Source organism: Meriones unguiculatus, chromosome 14 (assembly GCF_030254825.1).
Source record: "Meriones unguiculatus strain TT.TT164.6M chromosome 14, Bangor_MerUng_6.1, whole genome shotgun sequence".
NCBI lineage: Eukaryota > Metazoa > Chordata > Mammalia > Rodentia > Muridae > Meriones > Meriones unguiculatus.
In genome coordinates, this window is record NC_083361.1 from 64,217,073 (window position 1) to 64,229,099 (window position 12,027).

The following is a 12,027-nucleotide window of genomic DNA, read 5'->3' on the forward strand; positions in this document are numbered from 1 at the left end:
CCTTTATCAGAACAGTAGTATTTGGTTTCCCCCTAGGTTCTTGGCCTAACTAGTCTCAAGTTCTTGATCATCCAGGCAGCACTGGGTATGGATTTTATCTCATGGAATGGGTCTTAACTGAAATCAGATAATTGGTTGGTTATTCTCACAAGTTTTGTGACACTATTACACAAGCATATCTTTCAAACTACATGACATTCTAGATTGAAGAAGGTTAAACTTTATCCTTTGGTAGTATGCAGAATATCCTTCAGTACCTTGAATAATAAGGTACCATCTCCATTTTTTGAAAGAGAAAATGTTTCAAAACCTTTTTTGGTTTGATGGGAATTGCATTGAATCTGTAGACTGCTTTTGGTAAGATGGCCATTTTTACTATGTTAATCCTATCAAGCCATGAGCATGGGAGACCTTTCCATCTTCTGATATCTTCTTCTATTTCTTTCTTCAGAGACTGAAAGTTTTTTTTCATACAAGTGTTTGACTTGCTTGGTTAGAGTTACACCAAGGTTCACCTAAGGAAGCTAATCAAGAAGGAGGACCCTGGGTAAGATGCTCAATCTTCATTCAGAAAGTCAAACAGGACGGACATCGGAAGAGGGAGAAAACAGGGAACAGGACAGGAGCCTACCACAGAGGGCCTGTGAAAGCCTCTACTCAGCAGGGTATTGAAGCAGATGCTGAGACTCATAGCCAAATTTTGGGCAGAGTGCAGGGAATCTTATGAAAGAAGGGGTTTATAGAAAGACCTGGAGGGGACAGGAGCTCTATAAGAAGAGCAACAGAACAAAAAATCTGGGCACAGAGGTCATTTGTGATACTGATACTCCAACCAAGGACCATGTATGGAGATAACCTAGAACTCCTGCACAGATGTAGCCCATGGCAGCTCAGTGTCCAAGAGGGTTTCCCAGTAATAGGAACAGGGACTGTCTCTGACATGAACTCATGGGCTGGCTCTTTGATCACCTTCACCTGAGGGAGGAGCAGCCTTACCAGTCCACAGAGGAAGACAATGAAGCCAGTCCTGATGAGACCTGTTAGACTAAGGTCAGATGGAAGGGGAGGAGGAATCATTGGACTGGGGGAGGGGCAGAGGAGAAGAAGAGGTAGGGAGGGTGGAATTGGGAAGGAGTGGGGGAGGGGATACAGCTAAGATATAAAGTGAATAAACTGTAATTAATAAAAATAAAATAAAAATAAAAAACAATCAAACAAAACCATCTCTAAAAAACCTTTTTTGTTTGCTTATTTATTTAATCATATTACAGCCTAACCCCAATCCCTCCTTCCTCTTCTCCCAGCCCTACTCTCATGCCCTTCTCCCCCAGTTTCCCCTCTCGTTCTCACAGAAAGGGAGGTCCCCAAGGGGTACCAACCCTGGTTCCTCAAGTTGCAGTATGACTAACCACATCCTCTCCCACTGAGGCCAGACAAGGCAGCCCAGCTAGGGGAAAGGTATCCAAAGGCAGGCAACAGAGTTTATTCTTCTCTTATATATTACATCCTGACTAGTTTCCCCTCCCTCCTCACCTCCCAAGACCCTTCCCTCACCTCCCTGCTCCCCCAGATTTACTCATCCATTGCCTTTCAGAAAAAGCAGGCCACCCGGGGATATCAACAGACACGACATAACAATTTACAATAACACTAGGCACATTCCCTCATATCAACTGGATGAGGCAACCCAGTAGGAGGAAAAGGGTCTCAAAAGCAGGCAAAAGAGTCAGAGACACCCCCCTCCCCCCTCCCACTGTTAGGAGTCCTACAAGAACATCAAGCAACACAACCATAATATATATGCAGAGGACCTAGGTTAGACCTATACAGGTTCCCTGATTGTTGGTTCAGTCTCTGGGAGCCCCTATGAGGCCCGGTTAGTTGATTCTGTGGGCTGTGTTCTTGTGGTGTCCTTAACTCTTCCGGCTCCTACAATTCTTACTCCCCCTCTTCTGCCAGATTCCCTGAGCTCCAGCTAATGTTTGGCTGTGGGTCTGGGCATCTGCTGAAGGAGAAAACCTAATGATGGATCTAATACCAGAGGTGTGGACAGGACTTGAAGGCACAAACCAAAGATGTGGGAACATCCAAAGCTGGCAGTATGACAATTGTCACCATCCCAAGGCTGAAAACATCAGGGTAGACTCTTGCCACGGACTACAGTCTAAGGGTCAGCCTCCAGGCTGTCCTGGGCAGGGTGGAGAAGGCTAAAGCCTGGATCGAGGTGGAGGGTGAATAGAAAGTAACCAGCCTCTCGTATGAAGTGGATTGGACTCCACAGGAAACCGCAAAGGCAGTGGTATACACTCTGAGGATCTTGGGCAGAGTCCATCTTTCCTTCCTCAGCCACTTCGGAGCCTTGTTAGCCTCATTTTCATGTGTTAAAAGATCCGATTCAGTCTGAAGCTAGACATCTGTTTCTTAGACTGCTTAAACAGCCTCTACAGCTCAACCTTCATTACTCATGGGTGCTCTGTGGCACAGAGGCCAGCTTCTTGTTCAGTGTCACACCCTCTGGACAACAGCTGCAGGGTAGATAGGGCTGAGGGTGGGAGGAAAGCCAGGCCGAGCCCTTGGTTACCGACTGTCGTCTTCGAGCTGTGTGTCCAGAGGCTGCCTTCCTGAAGGACACCCTGTTAGGTTCTGAGGAGCCCTCAGCTCCCACTATTTCCGGGTGCAGACGACTCATCCTCTTCACTATTCGTGTTTCTTCCCCAGCCCTTGCCCCATCTGCTACACCCTGCTCAGCCTTTCTCTGCGACAGGTAGTGATCTGAGCCAGCCCTCTCCAGCATATCCATGACCTGGAGAAACCCCGTGCCCTTGCTTCCTAAACAGAAATAGATCAGCTCTTTCCACTATACTCATGGCCTGGAGAAACCCTTGACCCCCAAACACATAGGAACAGTTCCTTTTGCAATCATCTTCCTTTCCAACCAACTTTTCTCTCATGTGTTTCCATAGATAAGTGAACAGAAGGCCCTCCCACTGCTCGCCGTAATACCAGGCAGCAAAGGCTTGCTTTTTGTCTACCTTGTCAATTAGGAACAATCGTCTAGTGCCCTAAATTCCCTCTAAATTTCTGTCTTCCTGCTGAAGGTCACACCAATTGACAGACATGTGACATCTTTAGAACATCGAGGCAAGGTCAGAAAGCCGTGAAATGTGAGGCTCTGGCTTTGGGAGCACCCAAAATAAAGAGAAGGAACATTTCAGTGCAAAACAACGAGGCTTTAAAACATCGGAGTTTTAGAGACAGGATCAAAATGATGGAACTTCACCTTTAGCCCCAGTTCTAAATCAGCTCAGCGTGGTCCTGCCTTTATTTACAGTTTGAGTACTTTGTGAATTTTTTGTGTATCTTTTTTGTGTTCATTTTAATTTTCAAGTATTGAATTAACCAGTATTTTTGTAGATGAGTGAGGCTTTGAGCATACCCTTCAATTTTGCCAATGAACATTTGCTTCATTTGAGTCTCTGACCAAGGGCTACACATCACCACTGTCCTGGGCTCTTAGACTTTCATCAGATTCCTGAGAAAATGGTGTAGCCTATTCTCCAGATCCAGGGCCATCTCTGTGTTAGAAGTGGCGGCAGCATCTCTTTGAACCTTAGGTCTATCTGGATGTCCAGAGATGACAGTATGACAGCTGTCACCATCCCAGGACTGAGACTCTCCCTGCTGCGGCCTCTGAGATACGGAACTGTGGCAGGTTCATGGATGCACAGGGTTGCTCCAGGGCATGGACTCATTCTGCAGTTTGTGCCTCTGTGCTTTTGTCCCTGCCTGGGGACTTCGTGAACTGTCTCCAGCTTGAAAATTCCTCAGCCACTGAGAATGGCTCACTCACCTTCACTGTGGACTCCCCAAATCCCCCACTAACACGTGCACTGCAGCAAGGCTGGCAGTATCAAGGTGAAATGTGCTGTGTAATTGGGAACAGGCATTAGTTTCCCACGGTTCCTCTCTTGGTTAGATTCTTGTCTACTTGGCACGAGCTAGAATCCTTTTGGAGGAGGGGCTTCGGTTGTGAAGATGCTCCTTACAGATCTACCTGCAGGTACGTCTGTAGTGCATGATCTTGACTGATGAGTTATGGGAGTGAGCCCAGTTCATTGCGGTGAGCAGTGCCCACCCCTGGGTGGTGGTCTTGTGTGGTATAAGGAAACAGGCCGAGTAAGTCATAGAGAGCAAGCCAGTAAGCAACATTCCTCCATGGTCTCTGCATCAGTTCCTGTTTCCAGCTTCCTGCCTTGAGTTCCTGCCCTAAATTCCTTGGATGAGTGACTATTATGTAGAAGGGTAAGCTGTATAAATCTTTTCCTCTTCAGGTTGCTTTTGGTTATGATGTTTCCTCACAGCTATAAAAACCCCAACTAAGACAGCTACTGCAATGGCACACCATAAACTTAGGGGGTTTAAAACACATTTGTTCTTGTAAATTGAAGGTCAGAAGTATAAAGTCAAGGTGTAAGCGAGGCTGGGCTCTTCTGGAGGCTTCAAGAAGCATTATTCTCCTTGCACGGTGCTTCCTGTAGCCCTCCAGCTTCTGCTTCCATGGTCACAGCCTGCTTTTACTAATTGATTCTTCTTCTTCTTCTTCTTCTTCTTCTTCTTCTTCTTCTTCTTCTTCTTCTTCTTCTTCTTCCATCTTTCAGACAAGTTTCTTTGTGTGTAGCCCTGGCTATCCTGGACTCCAATTGTAGAGCAGGCTGGCCTCAAACTCACAGCCATCCGTCTGCCTCTGCCTCCCAAGTGCTGGGATTAAAGGCATGAACCACCATGCTCGGTTCTACTAATTGATTCTTTTGCCTCCTTCTGTAAGGATCCTTGTGGTGGTGTTGGGCCCCTGGGAACGATGGAGGATAACCATCCACTTCATCTGAAATACCTTAAATTTCTTTCTTTCTGTTTTAAAAAATCATATCTGTAAAATCCCTTTGCCGTACAAGATTCAGATACTGGGAACAAGTCGTGAGTAGCTTTGAGGGATGCTATTGTGCCTCCCCAAACTATCAGCCTTTCCTTGATGGCCTGATTAGTATTTTACTCACTGCTCCATTCTCCCCAGCTGAGCATAGGCTAAGCATGAAGCTTCGTGTGATGGAAGGGAAATCACATAGCCTAATCTTTTCCTGGAAACTGTGCTGTTGTCTTCAGGTGATGGCTCTTGGAGCTCTTCATAGGTCACAATCGAGTTCCTCTGGTGAGTTTATGGGATTGCATGGAAGATCCCACAAAATGTCCCACAAAATCTCGGGAAAAACATTAGGAAGGGAGGTGTTTTAGACTAATCTACTTCTGCTGTGTTTTTTGTTTCTTTTTGTAGAGCTAATCACTCTCATTAAAACCCACTGCATGCTTGCTTCCAGGGTATTAAAAGTATATTTGATTTTATGCTGTGCATGTCTTCCAAAACTGAGAAGAAACCCACACTGAACAACTCTGATAATATGGTTTTGCATCACACAGTTTTCAGGAAATGAGAATTCTGTGGAGTTGAGGTTGAGTTATCTGGCCCTGGAGAATAGAGACATTCCAGAAATAGCCCCATGTGGCTAGCCCTTCTACTGGCCCTCCCAACTGCCTCAGCATCTATTTACAACTCAGGGGGTGGCTTGCCTGCTGGTCTCCTCTCAGGACTGGGGATGCTGGAGGGGATGCTCTCTGCTCAGGTAGAAGAAGGTGGCCCTACCTGGGCCTCTTCCTTTGCCCAGACAGCCTGTCTGGGTTTAATGTATTGGATTATGGGTCCAGCCATCCTGGATAAGAACTGAAGAAATGCAATATGAAAGCTGAATATAGCAAATGGCGGGGTGGGGTGGAGGGTTGACATCATTCACAGAAATGTTTGCATTCAATGACAAGTTAATGTTTTAAGAAAGATTTACAGACTAGCTAAATATTTTGACAGAGAAATAAAAGTGACTTCGAAGACCACTCCATATGGATCCCCTTATTTTATTGTCTGAATATTTACATAACTGCTTAGAAATTTCATGATCTGAGAGTTAATGTACAGAAAAAGAGCTCATCTTTTTGGTCAGAGTCTGGGATCAAATGTGACTTGAGGATGAGAAGATAAAACAAGCCCATCCAACCTTCAAGAGTTTCCCTTCTCACCTTCTTGAACCCAGGACTAACAACCCCCCCCCCCCCCCCAGAAAGCAAACTTCAACTTTTTTTTTTCAAAATTTCAAAAAAGTTTTATTCCATACAATCCCAAGATGTCTTCTTTGCTTAAAATGTACACAGGGAACAGGATTCTTTAATGTGGACAGTAACTTATGTACTGGCTCCACTACTTTGGTGGCTTCATGGCTGGGGTGATAAAGGGAAGGGACCCTCTAGGGTCTTTAGTATTGGCCTCTCTGTGACATTCCTGGCTGGTGCACTCCTGGACTAGCCCAGCTCACCCTGCACCCGACCCCATGCACATTGGGTGGATGTGGAATGGAGAACCAGCCCTCTTCAGACTGTCATGATTTGGGGGGATGAAGATTGAAACTAGCCTCCTCTTAAGTCTTAGGGCTCTGGGAGCAGAGCACAAGGAACCCTGGAGGGTCCTTACTTAGGGGATGTAGGCCTTCAGGGGTTTCTCTCATTAGATCAGGAGTGGAGGCACAGGCCACAGGAGGGCCCATCCCCGCCCCTCTGGCCTGCAAGCTGCTCCTGTAATGCCATCTTGTGTAGCGGTAGATAGTGTGAGGGCTCTAGAAGCTGGTCACTGCTGCCACCTGACTTGGCTGGGGAAAATGGAGAGTGTGCGGGCAGACACAGAACATCAGACCTTTCCATGTCCCCTGAGAGGCTGGGATGAGAAGGGTGGGGCAGTGCAGAAAGAACAAATACCATCCAACGGGCGGGCGGCATAGCCTTGGGAACTGTGGTGGTGTCGGGTGTCACCAGGCTGAGGTGATCTTCAGGGCAGCTTTTTGGGTAGGGCAGCAGCTGAACTGATCTTCCTACTCATGTCAAGGTGACCCGAGGGCCTGCAGAAGAGAGAACACTAGAGGCCTGGGTGTTCTGCCAGAGGCCTGAAGAAGCAGGGTTGAGGTGCTCCAAACCTGGTGTCTGCAAGGTGGGGGTCCGAGAAGGGCTCTCCTGACCGTGTGCCTGCTCCTTTCAGTCTGCCACCCATTGCCAACATTAGATTGTGGGCACATGCAGTGGCCCCATAGATAGGTGGCCTGGTTCACCAATCTGTTCACAGCAGGATGGCTTCCCCCACCATCTCTTTGAAGACCCAACACAAGAGCTACGGAATGGAAGCCATTTCAATAGCCTGGGGCTCAGGGCGTGTCGTCAGGGCAGGGGACTGTCTGCAGCCTTAGTGGATGCCACACACATTACTTTTCTGCTGGCTCCAGGCCCACAGCACCCAACACAGACCCCTAGGAGGGAAAACACATATAACATGTTTGTACATTGGGTTTGGTTTTGTCCTGGAGATTATATTTTGCAGGGGCAGCTTCATGTTTGCAAACACCTTATGCTGCCAAGTACTAGAGATAGGGAGACAGTCTAGGGCAGGACCATGGGCCGGAGGCCAGCCATCCTACCCTCCAGAGGTAAAGGCAGGGTGGCAGTCCACTTGGAGCCCCTGGAAACACACCCCTATGCTATTTCTAAAGTAAAATGGTGAGACCCATGTCCCCCCCCCCCCATGCCCAGGGTACTTTTCTGTCAGATTTCATGGCCCAGTGCAAAGATTAAAGTGGGAGGGGCAGAGGCAGGAGCTGACTAGGGCTGCCACAGCAGGGGCGGCATGTGGGGAGGCTCCTGGGGTGAGCCGCAGGGCTGGGTCCCTGTGGAGTGGCGACAAGCCAGACACGGAGCTTCTGCCTGAGAATGGGGTCCTCTGTGTATTAACTGGACGCTCATTTCTGGAAGATGCCACCTCCGCCCATATCCCAGACACCCTTGGAGGTTCCACCCACAGCATGGGCTGAAATGGTTCCACTTCAACAGCAAACATGTCAGTTAGGGTGCTGGGTGTCCGCACCTGTAGTGTTTCTATAGCAGTGTATGTAGGGTGTTGGTTGGTGGTAGGAGTGGCGGCTAGGCCAACAATCCCTTCAAGGGCTCTTCAACTGTCTTCTCAGGGGATGGGGTGGGGCAGTGGGTTCGCAGTCACTGCCCAGGTGTCCTTGCTTTGCCGTCACACACAGATGAGGTCCCCACCCCTGCAGTGACCCCCTGTTGCAGGTGGGTGGGAGTGGAGACTTGAGGTCTGTTTTCTTCCCATGCTTTTTGTCTTTCAGTCTCTGCGGAGGGTTCCATCTTTTCTTCCAGTGTTCCTCTGCTGCAGGGAATAGACCAGAAGCCTGGGAAGGGTTTGGAGGGAAGCCATACTCTAGGCACAAAGCTCTCCTCTTGCTGTGCTGATGGGTCATCCATCCTGATGTGTACCACGGGGTAGCAGAGCAATAACTCACATGTTGCGGAGGCCTCACTGCAGGTGTGTGTAGGAACGGGAACTGAGGGAGGACAAACTGTGGGGAGCATTCTCTTTAGAGGGGCCAGCCCCACTGAGGTACGACCTCTGCCCCTGAGAGAGGCTGGGGTGATGTCCTGACAGTGGGGCTTGGTGCTGGTGCAGGCAGACAAGTGGGACAAGAAGTCCAGGGAGAGTGAGGGTGCTGGTTCAGTGCACTGTCTGGTCCTTTCAGTCCCCAGAGTGGCCCAGACCAAGGGCAGGGCCTCAGAGTTTGGCACAGCCAGTGCCAGGTGAACAGCAGGCTGAAGGCCAGCAGACCTCAACTTGTAAGGAAGCCGTGGCTCTTAGTGGTAATTGTGGTTGTGGCTGCAGTTGCAAGGGTAATGAGTGCTCCAATGGACGGTGCTTAGTACATAGCATGAATGATCCCTAAAAGATCTTATTTGAACATAAGGATTTTCAGGTCTATCGTTCTGAGAGAAGGTACCCGAAGCTCTCTTGGAGTCCACACAATGTAGCCAGAAGTTAGGCGGTCGTGGAAGGCTTAACTGTAGCTAAGCGTTCTGAGGATGGGGTGGGAATGTGCACAAGGGAGGGGAATCAGGGCTCATACTTTTCAAACACACTGCCCCTAGTGGCGGCTGGGGCCCTCATCTGGTTCCTTATGCCCAGCCTGTTACCATTTGGGTATGAAATGTCTCCCCTCAGATGAATGGGGAGGAGGTCTCCCCCATCAGTGGACTTGGAAAGGGGCACAGTGGAGATGAGGGAGGGAGGGAGGGAGGGACTGGGAGGGAATGAGGGATCGGGACACGGCTGGGATACAGAGTTAATAAAATGTAACTGATAAAAAAAATAAAATAAAAAAAAAAAAAGAAAACTTAAGGAAAAAAAAAAAAAAAAAAGAAATGTCTCCCCATAGGCTCCTGTGTCTGAACACTTGGTCCCTAGCTGGTGACACTATTTTGGGAAAGTTTGGAATGGAAGCTTTGCTTTTATTGTTAAAACTCCTTTGGGAGTGAATTCCCACCGGAAGTGACATGTCTTTACTTCACTTGGCTCTTGTTTTGCTGCAGAAAGATGGCTATAGCCAATGGTGGGTTATATCCTAGACCCTTCCATACATCCAAAAAACCCCTCAAGAATCATAAAATAGATAGCTCTTCTCTGCCGCCCTTACTTCTACTTCCTGCATTGTTTCTGTTCCCCATTGACATGTCTGTTTCTGGAGCCAGAAAACACAGAAGTCTGTGTTTTCAGTTTCTATACCACGTGCCTCAAATAGGCCAGCCCCTTTAAAGTAGTAGACCTTGGTGGATGTAGTATCACTTGAAAGTGCTCATCAAAGGTTTTCCTCCATGGTTTGTATCACAAGTGGCCATTGCTTAGTGGAAGGTGACAGGCAGAACAGTAGTGGCCTGGACTCGGCAGTGATCCCTCCTTAATAGACTGGTGGCCAAAGCCTTTCTGTGTGTGAGTCTCAGCTGGGCACGTAAGTGGATTTGATGCAGGCATGGGCTGCTGAAGACCCTGAGTACAGGTTGGTTTCAGGCCCACCCTGCTAAAGATTTTTATAAAGTACCCCACACTCCTTGTTCTGCCTCCTCTGCTGTTGACATTAACAGAGAGCAGAACCCTTCGCTATGGATTGACAGACAAGCCAGGTTCACAAGACATGGCACATGCAGGCATTGCTTCAGATTCATTTGTCGTGGCTACAGATAGGGCAGAAATGACAAACTGGACATGGAAGACCTAGGGAGAGGAGTGGAAACTTCAGATCTGGACTCCTGGCCAAACTTCCTTAATGCGACACTGACACGTATGGATGGCTCTGAGTTTATCACTAATGAATTTAACTGACACGAAACAGTTCATATTGGCTCAATAAATGAAACAACGGCACGGGAAGACTCACTTATTTCTGGTACTCAGAGTGTTGCATGCTTTACCACTGCACACAATACCCAAGGCGCCGCTGTGATTCCTGGCTTACTTAAAAGCCACAAACGAAGTAGTCAGGCGGAACACTCAGAGGAGGAGATGGGTTGCTGTTTGATGTCGTCCTCTGAGTCTGTCGGTGGGAAGAAAAAGCTCTGAAGAAGTTGATGTGGGCGGGCAGATCTCTAGAACAATAAGGCGGGGTGCTAGGTGGCTAGCTGAGCCAAGCCCAACCGAACGCAGACGCACAAATGCAAATGGCAAACGCAAACCCAAACCCAACCCAAGCCAAGCCAACCCACCTACCAGTTTTCTTCCCATTCACTGGCTTAACGGTTGAAGGCTGCATAGTCATCACTGTTCCCCTAGGTGGCACTGCTCATCCACACTTGCATCCTTGAACCGGTCTCTATGGCAACAAGCTTACAAATTGATGGGAGAGACTTGGCCTTGTCCCCTGGCACGTGTGCATTTGTGTGGTGGTGGTGGTGGTGGTGGTGGTGTGTGTGAGTGGGAGCTTTTGAATGTTCAGAAGCCTGATCTGTGCACAAGGGGCTGTTGATTTACAGCTGTCACGGATGGAGAATCAAGTGAACATTTATTATCATACTGTGTAAGGTAATAAGGAAGGGAGAGCAGAGAAACCCACTGCTCCTAATGCGGGAACAAACCGCCTTCACCTGATGGCTCTCGGAAGGAAGGCGGCGTTCTTTGATGTATGCGGAAGGGAGCGGATCTGAGGCAGGCTGGGAGCCCGGGCGCGTGCTGTATTCCCTTCTCAGTAGTCGCTGCAGGAGCTCTGCCTTGCAGGGAGCCTTGGCTGCTTGAACTGTCGGTGTGCTAGGGAGGTAATGCGGGGAATCGTTACATCTGCCCACACATCCGGTTCTGCTTACTCCTGTAAGTGTAGATATTTATGGCGTCCCTCTGTTGGAAGGGGCACCCCATGCTCACTCGTAACATACAATACACGTTTCTGGAATATGGTGCCATTAGCACGTCTTTCTCTCTTGCTTAAACGACCAGACATGCTGATCTTTCAACTCATACTTTTCTCTGCAGGCACTGGATACTTCCTATCCCGAAGTTGCTTGCCTGGGTTTCTAGAGTTAAAACAGGGAGTGCTTCTCATAGGAACAAGAATTCTGAGGTGCTGTGCAGGGGTGCAGGCAGGGTAGTGAAAGCACCCGCTGGGAATCCATTTTCACAGCCGCAACGGAGCTTGTGGGCAGGCCTTCTGTGTGGGTCCTAGTAGAGCCCTGGGTCCCAGGTGGGAACCAGACCAGTGAACTCAGGTCATAGGTATGGTAGCAGAGGTTGGGTGCGGGGCTCATCTAGATTTCGGATTTGTGCTGGTTTTTGTTTTTCAATTCTGAGCTATATGCTTATCTGAAACATAATCTAACTTTAGCCTTCTTAGAGGAAAAGTAATGGGATTAATAAAAGAATTTTACAATGATACCCCATCATTGGAGTTTCACCTGGATAACTGTTATAGAAATCTTCTAGAACAGTTTAAAAACTGAAAATATTTTGAAATAACTTCAGAATTACAGAAAGGTTAGAAGAGTACAAAACTTGCCATATATTCTTTCTCTGCCGTGCTAAAAGTGTGCCTTTTTTTTTTTTATCATGATACAGGTAAT